This window comes from Denticeps clupeoides, chromosome 5 (genome assembly GCF_900700375.1).
Source record: "Denticeps clupeoides chromosome 5, fDenClu1.1, whole genome shotgun sequence".
NCBI lineage: Eukaryota > Metazoa > Chordata > Actinopteri > Clupeiformes > Denticipitidae > Denticeps > Denticeps clupeoides.
Genome location: NC_041711.1, coordinates 5003387 through 5016649, shown reverse-complemented (window position 1 = coordinate 5016649; position 13263 = coordinate 5003387). Strand labels below are relative to the sequence as shown.

At 35.2% G+C, this 13263-nt stretch overlaps 9 non-coding genes across 9 annotated transcripts; all 9 read left to right on the top strand.

Annotated features, from left to right (window-relative positions):
- The first annotated feature begins 2459 nt into the window (after window positions 1–2459).
- On the top strand, window positions 2460–2531 carry trnac-gca (transfer RNA cysteine (anticodon GCA)). The gene has a single exon. It is a non-coding gene; the product is annotated as a tRNA-Cys (tRNA).
- Window positions 2532–3099: 568 nt separating this feature from the next.
- On the top strand, window positions 3100–3171 carry trnac-gca (transfer RNA cysteine (anticodon GCA)). The gene has a single exon. It is a non-coding gene; the product is annotated as a tRNA-Cys (tRNA).
- Window positions 3172–5884: 2713 nt separating this feature from the next.
- On the top strand, window positions 5885–5956 carry trnac-gca (transfer RNA cysteine (anticodon GCA)). Its single transcript has one exon. It is a non-coding gene; the product is annotated as a tRNA-Cys (tRNA).
- Window positions 5957–6456: 500 nt separating this feature from the next.
- On the top strand, window positions 6457–6528 carry trnac-gca (transfer RNA cysteine (anticodon GCA)). Its single transcript has one exon. It is a non-coding gene; the product is annotated as a tRNA-Cys (tRNA).
- Window positions 6529–7095: 567 nt separating this feature from the next.
- On the top strand, window positions 7096–7167 carry trnac-gca (transfer RNA cysteine (anticodon GCA)). Its single transcript has one exon. It is a non-coding gene; the product is annotated as a tRNA-Cys (tRNA).
- Window positions 7168–10465: 3298 nt separating this feature from the next.
- On the top strand, window positions 10466–10537 carry trnac-gca (transfer RNA cysteine (anticodon GCA)). The gene has a single exon. It is a non-coding gene; the product is annotated as a tRNA-Cys (tRNA).
- A 345-nt stretch (window positions 10538–10882) lies between these two features.
- On the top strand, window positions 10883–10954 carry trnac-gca (transfer RNA cysteine (anticodon GCA)). The gene has a single exon. It is a non-coding gene; the product is annotated as a tRNA-Cys (tRNA).
- A 1425-nt stretch (window positions 10955–12379) lies between these two features.
- trnac-gca (transfer RNA cysteine (anticodon GCA)) lies at window positions 12380–12451 on the top strand. Its single transcript has one exon. It is a non-coding gene; the product is annotated as a tRNA-Cys (tRNA).
- A 545-nt stretch (window positions 12452–12996) lies between these two features.
- trnac-gca (transfer RNA cysteine (anticodon GCA)) lies at window positions 12997–13068 on the top strand. The gene has a single exon. It is a non-coding gene; the product is annotated as a tRNA-Cys (tRNA).
- The last annotated feature ends 195 nt before the right edge of the window (window positions 13069–13263 follow it).

Sequence of the window (13263 nt, the reverse complement as noted above, 5' to 3'; positions counted from 1 at the left end):
GCCAAAAAGTTGTGGGGGTATAGCTCAGTCGTAGAGCATTTGACTGCAGATCAAGAGGTCCCAGGTTCAAATCCTGGTGCCACCTGTGATAGTGTGTTTATTCTTATTGAATCTTTTAAGGGATTTTCCTAATAGAGATGTCATAGAAATTCCCTTTTTCTAGGAATAATAACACCAAAAGATCAAGAAAAAAAGGAAACATGTGCTTTTACGTTCCAGGATTTGTCGATTGACATTTGGCTTTTGTATAAAACTGTCAATAATGTGTGATAATGTGATCAACTCCTAGTGCCACCTTGGAAGAGTACATTTAATTTGTTTATTTTAATTTTTTTAAGTATTCGTGTGCATTTACGGTCAACAAATGTATGACTGTCAGTTGGCTCTTTTACAAAACAGTTTTCAATGTGTTGTCAAAATAAGGATCATTTACTTTCAGGTTCCAGGAATTGTCGACTGCCTTTTGGCTCTTTTACAAAACTGTTAAGGATGTGAACTCAAGCAAAAAGATGTGGGGGTATAGCTCAGTGGTACAGCATTTGACTGCAGATCAAGAGGTCCCAGGTTCAAATCCAGGTGCCCCCTGTATACGAGCATTGATTTTTTTTTTTGTTTACAAAACCGTTTTCATTGTGTTGTCAGTGAAAGTGTTGTGGGGGTTTAGCTCAGTCAAGACGTCCCAGGTTCAAATCCTGGTGCCCCCTGTGATAGTGTGTTCATTCTTATTGAATTTTTTAAGGGATGTTCCTAATAGAGATTTCTTAGAAATTCCCTTTTTCTAGTAATAATAACCTCAAAAGTTCAAGAAAAAAAGGAAACATGTCCTTTTACGTTCCAGGAATTGTCGATTGACATTTGGCTTTGTTACAAAACTGTTAATAAGGTGTGATAATGTGATCAACTCCTAATGCCCCCTTGGAAAAGTACATTTAATTTTTTTTTTTTTATTTTCTAAAGTATTCGTGTGCATTCATGGTCAACAAATGTATGACTATCAGTTGGCTCTTTTACAAAACCGTTTTCAATGTGTTGTCAGCAAAAGTGTTGTGGGTGTATAGATCAGTGGTAGAGCATGTGACTGCAGATCAAGAGGTCCCAGGTTCAAATCCTGGTGCCCCCTGTGATAGTTTGTTCATTATTATTTAAATAGGACTTTCCTAATAGAGATGTCATTTAAAGTCTATTTTTCTAGGAATAATAACCTCAAAAGTTAAAGAAAAAAGGATTTATTTACTTTTACAAAACTGTTAATAATGTGAACTCAGCAAAAAAAAATGTGGGGGTATAGCTCAGTGGTAGAGCATTTGACTGCAGATCAAGAGGTCCCAGGTTCAAATCCTGGTGCCTCCTGTGATAGTGTGTTCATTCTTATTGAATTTTTAAAGGGATTTTCCTAATAGAGATGTCATAGAAATTCCCTTTTTCTAGTAATAATAACCTCAAAAGTTCAAGAAAAAAAGGAAACATGTGCTTTTACGCTCCAGGAATTGCCGATTGACATTTGGCTCTTTTACAAAACTGTTAATAAAGTGTGATAATGTGATCAACTCCTAATGCCACCGTGGAAGAGTACATTTAATTTGTTTATTTAAATTTTTTAAAGTATTCGTGTCCATTCATGGTCAACAAATGTATGACTATCAGTTGGCTCTTTTACAAAACCGTTTTCAATGTGTTGTCAGCAAAAGTGTTGTGGGGGTATAGCTCAGTGGTAGAGCATTTGACTGCAGATCAAGAGGTCCCAGGTTAAAATCCAGGTGCCCCCTGTATACGAGCATTGATATTTTTTTTGTTTACAAAACCGTTTTCATTGTGTTGTCAGTGAAAGTGTTGTGGGGGTTTAGCTCAGTCAAGATGTCCCAGGTTCAAATCCTGGTGCCCCCTGTGATAGTGTGTTCATTCTTATTGAATTTTTTAAGGGATGTTCATAATAGAGATGTCTTAGAAATTCCCTTTTTCTAGGAATAATAACCTCAAAAGTTCAAGAAAAAAAGGAAACATGTGCTTTTACGTTCCAGGAATTGTCGATTGACATTTGGCTCTTTTACAAAACTGTTAATAAAGTGTGATAATGTGATCAACTCCTAATGCCCCCTTGGAAAAGTACATTTAATTTTTTTTGTTTTTATTTTCTAAAGTAATCGTGTGCATTCATGGTCAACAAATGTATGACTATCAGTTGGCTCTTTTACAAAACCGTTTTCAATGTGTTGTCAGCAAAAGTGTTGTGGGGGTATAGCTCAGTGGTATAGCATTTGACTGCAGATCAAGAGGTCCCAGGTTCAAATCCTGGTGCCCCCTGTGATAGTGTGTTCATTGTTATTTAAATAGGACTTTCCTAATAGAGATGTCATGTAAAGTCTATTTTTCTAGGAATAATAACCTCAAAAGTTAAAGAAGAAAAGGATTCATTTACTTTTACAAAACTGTTAATAATGTGAACTCAGCCAAAAATTTGTGGGGGTATAGCTCAGTGGTAGAGCATTTGACTGCAGATCAAGAGGTCCCAGGTTCAAATCCTGGTGCCCCCTGTGTGTTCATTATTATTTAAACAGGACTTTCCTAATAGAGATGTCATGTAAAGTCTATTTTTCTAGTAATAATAACCTCAAAAGTTAAAGAAAAAAAGGATTAATTTACTTTTACAAAACTGATAATAATGTGAACTCAACAAAAAAGTTGTGGGGGTATAGCTCAGTGGTAGAGCATTTGACTGCAGATCAAGAGGTCCCAGGTTCAAATCTTGGTGCCCCCTGTGATAGTGTGTTCATTCTTATTGAATTTTTTAAGGGATTTTCCTAATAGAGATGTCATAGAAATTCCCTTTTTCCAGTAATAATAACCTCAAAAGTTCAAGAAAAAAAGGAAACATGTGCTTTTACGTTCCAGGAATTGTCGATTGACATTTGGCTCTTTTACAAAACTGTTAATAAAGTGTGATAATGTGATCAACTCCTAATGCCACCGTGGAAGAGTACATTTAATTTGTTTATTTAAATTTTTTAAAGTATTCGTGTGCATTCATGGTCAACAAATGTATGACTATCAGTTGGCTGTTTTACAAAACCGTTTTCAATGTGTTGTTAGCAAAAGTGTTGTGGGGGTATAGCTCAGTGGTAGAGCATTTGACTGCAGATCAAGAGGTCCCAGGTTCAAATCCTGGTGCCCCCTGTGATAGTGTGTTTCTTATTATTTAAATAGGACTTTCCTAATAGAGATGTCATTTAAAGTCTATTTATCTAGGAATAATAACCTCAAAAGTTAAAGAAAAAAAGTATTCATTTACTTTTACAAAACTGTTAATAATGTGAACTCAGCCAAAAAGTTGTGGGGGTATAGCTCAGTGGTCGAGCATTTGACTGCAGATCAAGAGGTCCCAATTTCAAATCCTGGTGCCCCCTATGATAGTGTTTTTATTCTTATTGAATTTTTTAAGGCATTTTCCTAATAGAGATGTCATAGAAATTCCTTTTTTCTAGTAATAATAACCTCAAAAGTTCAAGAAAAAAAGGAAACATGTGCTTTTACGTTCCAGGAATTGTCGATTGACATTTGGCTTTGATACAAAACTGTTAATAAAGTGTGATAATGTGATCAACCCCTAATGCCACCGTGGAAGAGTACATTTAATTTGTTTATTTAAATTTTTTAAAGTATTCGTATGCATTCATGGTCAACAAATGTATGACTGTCAGTTGGCTCTATTACAAAACCGTTTTCAATGTGTTGTCAGCAAAAGTGTTGTGGGGGTATAGCTCAGTGGTAGAGCATTTGACTGCAGATCAAGAGGTCACAGGTTCAAATCCTGGTGCCCCCTGTGATAGTGTGTTCGTTATTATTTAAATAGGACTTTCCTAATAGATATGTCATGGAAAGTCTATTTTTCTAGGAATAATAACCTCAAAAGTTAAAGAAAAAAAGGATTCATTTACTTTTACAAAACTGTTAATAATGTGAACTCAGCCAAAAAATTGTGGGGGTATAGCTCAGTGATAGAGCATTTGACTGCAGATCAAGAGGTCCCAGGTTCAAATCCTGGTGCCCCCTGTGATAGTGTGTTCATTCTTATTGAATTTTTTAAGGGATGTTCCTAATAGAGATTTCTTAAAAATTCCCTTTTTCTAGTAATAATAACCTCAAAAGTTCAAGAAAAAAAGGAAACATGTCCTTTTACGTTCCAGGAATTGTCGATTGACATTTGGCTCTTTTACAAAACTGTTAATAAGGTGTGATAATGTGATCAACTCCTAATGCCCCCTTGGAAAAGTACATTTAATTTTTTTTTTTTTATTTTCTAAAGTAATCGTGTGCATTCATGGTCAACAAATGTATGACTATCAGTTGGCTCTTTTACAAAACCGTTTTCAATGTGTTGTCAGCAAAAGTGTTGTGGGGGTATAGCTCATGGTTGAGCATTTGACTGCAGATCAAGAGGTCCCAGGTTCAAATCCTGGTGCCCCCTGTGATAGTGTGTTCATTATTATTTAAATAGGACTTTCCTAATAGAGATGTAATTTAAAGTCTATTTTTCTAGGAATAATAACCTCAAAAGTTAAAGAAAAAAAGGATTCATTTACTTTTACAAAACTGTTAATAATGTGAACTCAGCCAAAAAGTTGTGAGGGTATAGCTCAGTGGTAGAGCATTTGACTGCAGATCAAGAGGTCCCATGTTCAAATCCTGGTGCCCCCTGTGATAGTGTTTTTATTCTTATTGAATTTTTTAAGGCATTTTCCTAATAGAGATGTCATAGAAATTCCATTTTTCTAGTAATAATAACCTCAAAAGTTCAAGAAAAAAAGGAAACATGTGCTTTTACGTTCCAGGAATTGTCGATTGACATTTGGCTTTGTTACAAAACTGTTAATAAAGTGTGATAATGTGATCAACTCCTAATGCAACCGTGGAAGAGTACATTTAATTTGTTTATTTAAAATTTTTAAAGTATTCGTGTGCATTCATGGTCAACAAATGTATGACTATCAGTTGGCTCTTTTACAAAACCGTTTTCAATGTGTTGTCAGCAAAAGTGTTGTGGGGGTATAGCTCAGTGGTAGTGCATTTGACTGCAGATCAAGAGGTCCCAGGTTCAAATCCTGGTGCCCCCTGTGATAGTGTGTTTATTCTTATTGAATCTTTTAAGGGATTTTCCTAATAGAGATGTCATAGAAATTCCCTTTTTCTAGGAATAATAACCCCAAAAGATCAAGAAAAAAAGGAAACATGTGCTTTTACGTTCCAGGATTTGTCGATTGACATTTGGCTTTTGTATAAAACTGTCAATAATGTGTGATAATGTGATCAACTCCTAGTGCCACCTTGGAAGAGTACATTTAATTTGTTTATTTTAATTTTTTTAAGTATTCGTGTGCATTTACGGTCAACAAATGTATGACTGTCAGTTGGCTTTTTTACAAAACAGTTTTCAATGTGTTGTCAAAATAAGGATCATTTACTTTCAGGTTCCAGGAATTGTCGACTGCCTTTTGGCTCTTTTACAAAACTGTTAAGGATGTGAACTCAAGCAAAAAGATGTGGGGGTATAGCTCAGTGGAACAGCATTTGACTGCAGATCAAGAGGTCCCAGGTTCAAATCCAGGTGCCCCCTGTATACGAGCATTGATTTTTTTTTTGTTTACAAAACCGTTTTCATTGTGTTGTCAGTGAAAGTGTTGTGGGGGTTTAGCTCAGTCAAGACGTCCCAGGTTCAAATCCTGGTGCCCCCTGTGATAGTGTGTTCATTATTATTTAAATAAGACTTTCCTAATAGAGATGTCATGTAAAGTCTATTTTTCTAGGAATAATAACCTCAAAAGTTAAAGAAGAAAAGGATTCATTTACTTTTACAAAACTGTTAATAATGTGAACTCAGCCAAAAATTTGTGGGGGTATAGCTCAGTGGTAGAGCATTTGACTGCAGATCAAGAGGTCCCAGGTTCAAATCCTGGTGCCCCCTGTGTGTTCATTATTATTTAAACAGGACTTTCCTAATAGAGATGTCATGTAAAGTCTATTTTTCTAGTAATAATAACCTCAAAAGTTAAAGAAAAAAAGGATTAATTTACTTTTACAAAACTGTTAATAATGTGAACTCAAGCAAAAAGATGTGGGGGTATAGCTCAGTGGAACAGCATTTGACTGCAGATCAAGAGGTCCCAGGTTCAAATCCAAGTGCCCCCTGTATACGAGCATTGATTTTTTTTTTGTTTACAAAACCGTTTTCATTGTGTTGTCAGTGAAAGTGTTGTGGGGGTTTAGCTCAGTCAAGACGTCCCAGGTTCAAATCCTGGTGCCCCCTGTGATAGTGTGTTCATTATTATTTAAATAAGACTTTCCTAATAGAGATGTCATGTAAAGTCTATTTTTCTAGGAATAATAACCTCAAAAGTTAAAGAAGAAAAGGATTCATTTACTTTTACAAAACTGTTAATAATGTGAACTCAGCCAAAAATTTGTGGGGGTATAGCTCAGTGGTAGAGCATTTGACTGCAGATCAAGAGGTCCCAGGTTCAAATCCTGGTGCCCCCTGTGTGTTCATTATTATTTAAACAGGACTTTCCTAATAGAGATGTCATGTAAAGTCTATTTTTCTAGTAATAATAACCTCAAAAGTTAAAGAAAAAAGGATTAATTTACTTTTACAAAACTGTTAATAATGTGAACTCAACAAAAAAGTTGTGGGGGTATAGCTCAGTGGTAGAGCATTTCACTGCAGATCAAGAGGTCCCAGGCTCAAATCCTTGTGCCCCCTGTGATAGTGTGTTCATTCTTATTGAATTTTTTAAGGGATTTTCCTAATAGAGATGTCATAGAAATTCCCTTTTTCTAGTAATAATCACCTCAAAAGTTCAAGAAAAAAAGGAAACATGTGCTTTTACGTTCCAGGAATTGTCGATTGACATTTGGCTCTTTTACAAAACTGTTAATAAAGTGTGATAATGTGATCAACTCCTAATGCCACCGTGGAAGAGTACATTTAATTTGTTTATTTAAATTTTTTAAAGTATTCGTGTGCATTCATGGTCAACAAATGTATGACTATCAGTTGGCTGTTTTACAAAACCGTTTTCAATGTGTTGTTAGCAAAAGTGTTGTGGGGGTATAGCTCAGTGGTAGAGCATTTGACTGCAGATCAAGAGGTCCCAGGTTCAAATCCTGGTGCCCCCTGTGATAGTGTGTTTCTTATTATTTAAATAGGACTTTCCTAATAGAGATGTCATTTAAAGTCTATTTATCTAGGAATAATAACCTCAAAAGTTAAAGAAAAAAAGTATTCATTTACTTTTACAAAACTGTTAATAATGTGAACTCAGCCAAAAAGTTGTGGGGGTATAGCTCAGTGGTCGAGCATTTGACTGCAGATCAAGAGGTCCCAATTTCAAATCCTGGTGCCCCCTGTGATAGTGTTTTTATTCTTATTGAATTTTTTAAGGCATTTTCCTATTAGAGATGTCATAGAAATTCCATTTTTCTAGTAATAATAACCTCAAAAGTTCAAGAAAAAAAGGAAACATGTGCTTTTACGTTCCAGGAATTGTCGATTGACATTTGGCTTTGTTACAAAACTGTTAATAAAGTGTGATAATGTGATCAACCCCTAATGCCACCGTGGAAGAGTACATTTAATTTGTTTATTTAAATTTCTTAAAGTATTCGTGTGCATTCATGGTCAACAAATGTATGACTGTCAGTTGGCTCTTTTACAAAACCGTTTTCAATGTGTTGTCAGCAAAAGTGTTGTGGGGGTATAGCTCAGTGGTAGAGCATTTGACTGCAGATCAAGAGGTCACAGGTTCAAATCCTGGTGCCCCCTGTGATAGTGTGTTCATTATTATTTAAATAGGACTTTCCTAATAGAGATGTCATGGAAAGTCTATTTTTCTAGGAATAATAACCTCAAAAGTTAAAGAAAAAAAGGATTAATTTACTTTTACAAAACTGTTAATAATGTGAACTCAGCCTAAAAGTTGTGGGGGTATAGCTCAGTGATAGAGCATTTGACTGCAGATCAAGAGGTCCCAGGTTCAAATCCTGGTGCCCCCTGTGATAGTGTGTTCATTCTTATTGAATTTTTTAAGGGATTTTCCTAATAGAGATGTCATAGAAATTCCCTTTTTCTAGTAATAATAACCTCAAAAGTTAGAGAAAAAAAGGAAACATGTGCTTTTACGTTCCAGGAATTGTCGATTGACATTTGGCTCTTTTACAAAACTGTTAATAAAGTGTGATAATGTGATCAACTCCTAATTCCCCCTTGGAAAAGTACATTTAGTTTTTTTTTTTTTTATTTTCTAAAGTATTCGTGTGCATTCATGGTCAACAAATGTATGACTATCAGTTGGCTCTTTTACAAAACCGTTTTCAATGTGTTGTCAGCAAAAGTGCTGTGGGGGTATAGCTCAGTGCTAGAGCATTTGACTGCAACTCAAGAGGTCCCAGGTTCAAATCCTGGTGCCCCCTGTGATAGTGTGTTCATTATTATTTAAATAGGACTTTTCTAATAGAGATGTCATTTAAAGTCTATTTTTCTAGGAATAATAACCTCAAAAGTTAAAGAAAAAAAGGATTCATTTTTTTTTACAAAACTGTTAATAATGTGAACTCAGCCAAAAAGTTTTGGGGGTATAGCTCAGTGGTAGAGCATTTGACTGCAGATCAAGAGGTCCCAGGTTCAAGTCCTGGTGCCCCCTGTGATAGTGTTTTTATTCTTATTGAATTTTTTAAGGCATTTTCCTAATAGAGATGTCATAGAAACTCCATTTTTCTAGTAATAATAACCTCAAAAGTTCAAGAAAAAAAGGAAACATGTGCTTTTACGTTCCAGGAATTGTCGATTGACATTTGGCTCTTTTACAAAACTGTTAATAAAGTGTGATAATGTGATCAACTCCTAATGCCACCGTGGAAGAGTACATTTAATTTGTTTATTTTAATTTTTTTAAGTATTCGTGTGCATTCATGGTCAACAAATGTATGACTGTCAGTTGGCTCTTTTACAAAACCGTTTTCAATGTGTCGTCAGCAAAAATGTTGTGGTGGTATAGCTCAGTGGTAGAGCATTTGACAGCAGATCAAGAGGTCCCAGGTTCAAATCCTGGTGCCCCCTGTGATAGTGTGTTTATTCTTATTGAATCTTTTAAGGGATTTTCCTAATAGAGATGTCATAGAAATTCTTTTTTTCTAGGAATAATAACCCCAAATGATCAAGAAAAAAAGGAAACATGTGCTTTTACGTTCCAGGATTTGTCGATTGACATTTGGCTTTTGTATAAAACTGTCAATAATGTGTGATAATGTGATCAACTCCTAGTGCCACCTTGGAAGAGTACATTTAATTTGTTTATTTTAATTTTTTTAAGTATTCGTGTGCATTTACGGTCAACAAATGTATGACTGTCAGTTGGCTCTTTTACAAAACAGTTTTCAATGTGTTGTCAAAATAAGGATCATTTACTTTCAGGTTCCAGGAATTGTCGACTGCCTTTTGGCTCTTTTACAAAACTGTTAAGGATGTGAACTCAAGCAAAAAGATGTGGGGGTATAGCTCAGTGGTAGAGCATTTGACTGCAGATCAAGAGGTCCCAGGTTCAAATCCAGCATTGATTTTTTTTTGTTTACAAAACCATTTTCATTGTGTTGTCAGTAAAGGTGTTGTGTGGGTTTAGCTCAGTCAAGACGTCCCAGGTTCAAATCCTGGTGCCCCCTGTGATAGTGTTTTTATTCTTATTGAATTTTTTAAGGCATTTTCCTAATAGAGATGTCATAGAAATTCCATTTTTCTAGTAATAATAACCTCAAAAGTTCAAGAAAAAAAGGAAACATGTGCTTTTACGTTCCAGGAATTGTCGATTGACATTTGGGTCTTTTACAAAACTGTTAATAAAGTGTGATAATGTGATCAACTCCTAATGACACCGTGGAAGAGTACATTTAATTTGTTTATTTAAATTTTTTAAAGTATTCGTGTGCATTCATGGTCAACAAATGTATGACTGTCAGTTGGCTCTTTTACAAAACCGTTTTCAATGTGTTGCCAGCAAAAGTGTTGTGGTAGTATAGCTCAGTGGTAGAGCATTTGACTGCAGATCAAGAGGTCCCAGGTTCAAATCCTGGTGCCCCCTGTGATAGTGTGTTTACTCTTATTGAATATTTTAAGGGATTTTCCTAATAGAGATGTAATAGAAATTCCCTTTTTCTAGGAATAATAACCCCAAATGATCAAGAAAAAAAGGAAACATGTGCTTTTACGTTCCAGGATTTGTCGATTGACATTTGGCTTTTGTATAAAACTGTCAATAATGTGTGATAATGTGATCAACTCCTAGTGCCACCTTGGAAGAGTACATTTAATTTGTTTATTTTAATTTTTTTAAGTATTCGTGTGCATTTACGGTCAACAAATGTATGACTATCAGTTGGCTCTTTTACAAAACCGTTTTCAATGTGTTGTCAGCAAAAGTGTTGTGGGGGTATAGCTCAGTGGTAGAGCATTTGACTGCAGATCAAGAGGTCCCAGGTTCAAATCCTGGTGCCCCCTGTGATAGTGTGTTTATTCTTATTGAATCTTTTAAGGGATTTTCCTAATAGAGATGTCATAGAAATTCCCTTTTTCTAGGAATAATAACCCCAAAAGATCAAGAAAAAAAGGAAACATGTGCTTTTACGTTCCAGGAATTGTCGATTGACATTTGGCTTTGTTACAAAACTGTTAATAAGGTGTGATAATGTGATCAACTCCTAATGCCCCCTTGGAAAAGTACATTTAATTTTTTTTGTTTTTATTTTCTAAAGTAATCGTGTGCATTCATGGTCAACAAATGTATGACTATCAGTTGGCTCTTTTACAAAACCGTTTTCAATGTGTTGTCAGCAAAAGTGTTGTGGGGGTATAGCTCAGTGGTAGAGCATTTGACTGCAGATCAAGAGGTCCCAGGTTCAAATCCTGGTGCCCCCTGTGATAGTGTGTTCATTGTTATTTAAATAGGACTTTCCTAATAGAGATGTCATGTAAAGTCTATTTTTCTAGTAATATTAACCTCAAAAGTTAAAGAAAAAAAGGATTAATTTACTTTTACAAAACTGTTAATAATGTGAACTCATCAAAAATGTTGTGGGGGTATAGCTCAGTGGTAGAGCATTTGACTGCAGATCAAGAGGTCCCAGGTTCAAATCTTGGTGCCCCCTGTGATAGTGTGTTCATTCTTATTGAATTTTTCAGGGGATTTTCCTAATAGAGATGTCATAGAAATTCCCTTTTTCTAGTAATAATAACCTCAAAAGTTCAAGAAAAAAGGGAAACATGTGCTTTTACGTTCCAGGAATTGTCGATTGACATTTGGCTCTTTTACAAAACTGTTAATAAAGTGTGATAATGTGATCAACTCCTAATGCCACCGTGGAAGAGTACATTTAATTTGTTTATTTAAATTTTTTAAAGTATTCGTGTGCATTCATGGTCAACAAATGTATGACTATCAGTTGGCTCTTTTACTAAACCGTTTTCAATGTGTTGTCAGCAAAAGTGTTGTGGGGGTATAGCTCAGTGGTAGAGCATTTGACTGCAGATCAAGAGGTGCCAGGTTCAAATCCTGGTGCCCCCTGTGATAGTGTGTTCATTATTATTTAAATAGGACTTTCCTAATAGAGATGTCATTTAAAGTGTATTTTTCTAGGAATAATAACCTCAAAAGTTAAAGAAAAAAAGGATTAATTTACTTTTACAAAACTGTTAATAATGTGAACTCAGCCAAAAAGTTGTGGGGTTGAAGCTCAGTGGTAGAGCATTTGACTGCAGATCAAGAGGTCCCAGGTTCAAATCCTGGTGCCCCCTGTGATAGTGTTTTTATTCTTATTGAATTTTTTAAGGCATTTTCCTAATAGAGATGTCATAGAAATTCCATTTTTCTAGTAATAATAACCTCAAAAGTTCAAGAAAAAAAGGAAACATGTGCTTTTACGTTCCAGGAATTGTCGATTGACATTTGGCTCTTTTACAAAACTGTTAAGGATGTGAACTCAAGCAAAAAGATGTGGGGGTATAGCTCAGTGGTAGAGCATTTGACTGCAGATCAAGAGGTCCCAGGTTCAAATCCAGGTGCCCCCTGTATACGAGCATTGATTTTTTTTTTGTTTACAAAACCATTTTCATTGTGTTGTCAGTGAAAGTGATGTGTGGGTTTAGCTCAGTCAAGACGTCCCAGGTTCAAATCCTGGTGCCCCCTCTGGTAGTGTGTTCATTATTATTTAAATAGGACTTTCCTAATAGAGATGTCATGTAAAGTCTATTTTTCTAGGAATAATAACCTCAAAAGTTAAAGAAAAAAAGGATTCATTTACTTTTACAAAACTGTTAATAATGTGAACTCAGCCAAAAATTTGTGGGGGTATAGCTCAGTGGTAGAGCATTTGACTGCAGATCAAGAGGTCCCAGGTTCAAATCCTGGTGCCCCCTGTGATAGTGTGTACATTCTTATTGAGTTTTTTAAGGGATGTTCCTAATAGAGATGTCTTAGAAATTCCCTTTTTCTAGTAATAATAACCTCAAAAGTTCAAGAAAAAAAGGAAACATGTCCTTTTACGTTCCAGGAATTGTCGATTGACATTTGGCTTTGTTACAAAACTGTTAATAAGGTGTGATAATGTGATCAACTCCTAATGCCCCCTTGGAAAAGTACATTTAATTTTTTTTTTTTTATTTTCTAAAGTATTCGTGTGCATTCATGGTCAACAAATGTATGACTATCAGTTGGCTCTTTTACAAAACCGTTTTCAATGTGTTGTCAGCAAAAGTGTTGTGGGGGTATAGCTCAGTGGTAGAGCATTTGACTGCAGATCCCCTGTGATAGTGTGTTCATTATTATTTAAATAGGACTTTCCTAATAGAGATGTCATTTAAAGTCAATTTTTTTTAGGAATAATAACCTCAAAAGTTAAAGAAAAAAGGATTCATTTACTTTTACAAAACTGTTAATAATGTGAACTCAGCCAAAAAGTTGTGGGGGTATAGCTCAGTGGTAGAGCATTTGACTGCAGATCAAGAGGTCCCAGGTTCAAATCCTGGTGCCCCCTGTGATAGTGTTTTTATTCTTATTGAATTTTTTTAAGGCATTTTCCTAATAGAGATGTCATAGAAATTCTATTTTTCTAGTAATAATAACCTCAAAAGTTCAAGAAAAAAAGGAAACATGTGCTTTTACGTTCCAGGATTTGTCGATTGACATTTGGCTTTTGTATAAAACTGTCAATAATGTGTGATAATGTGAT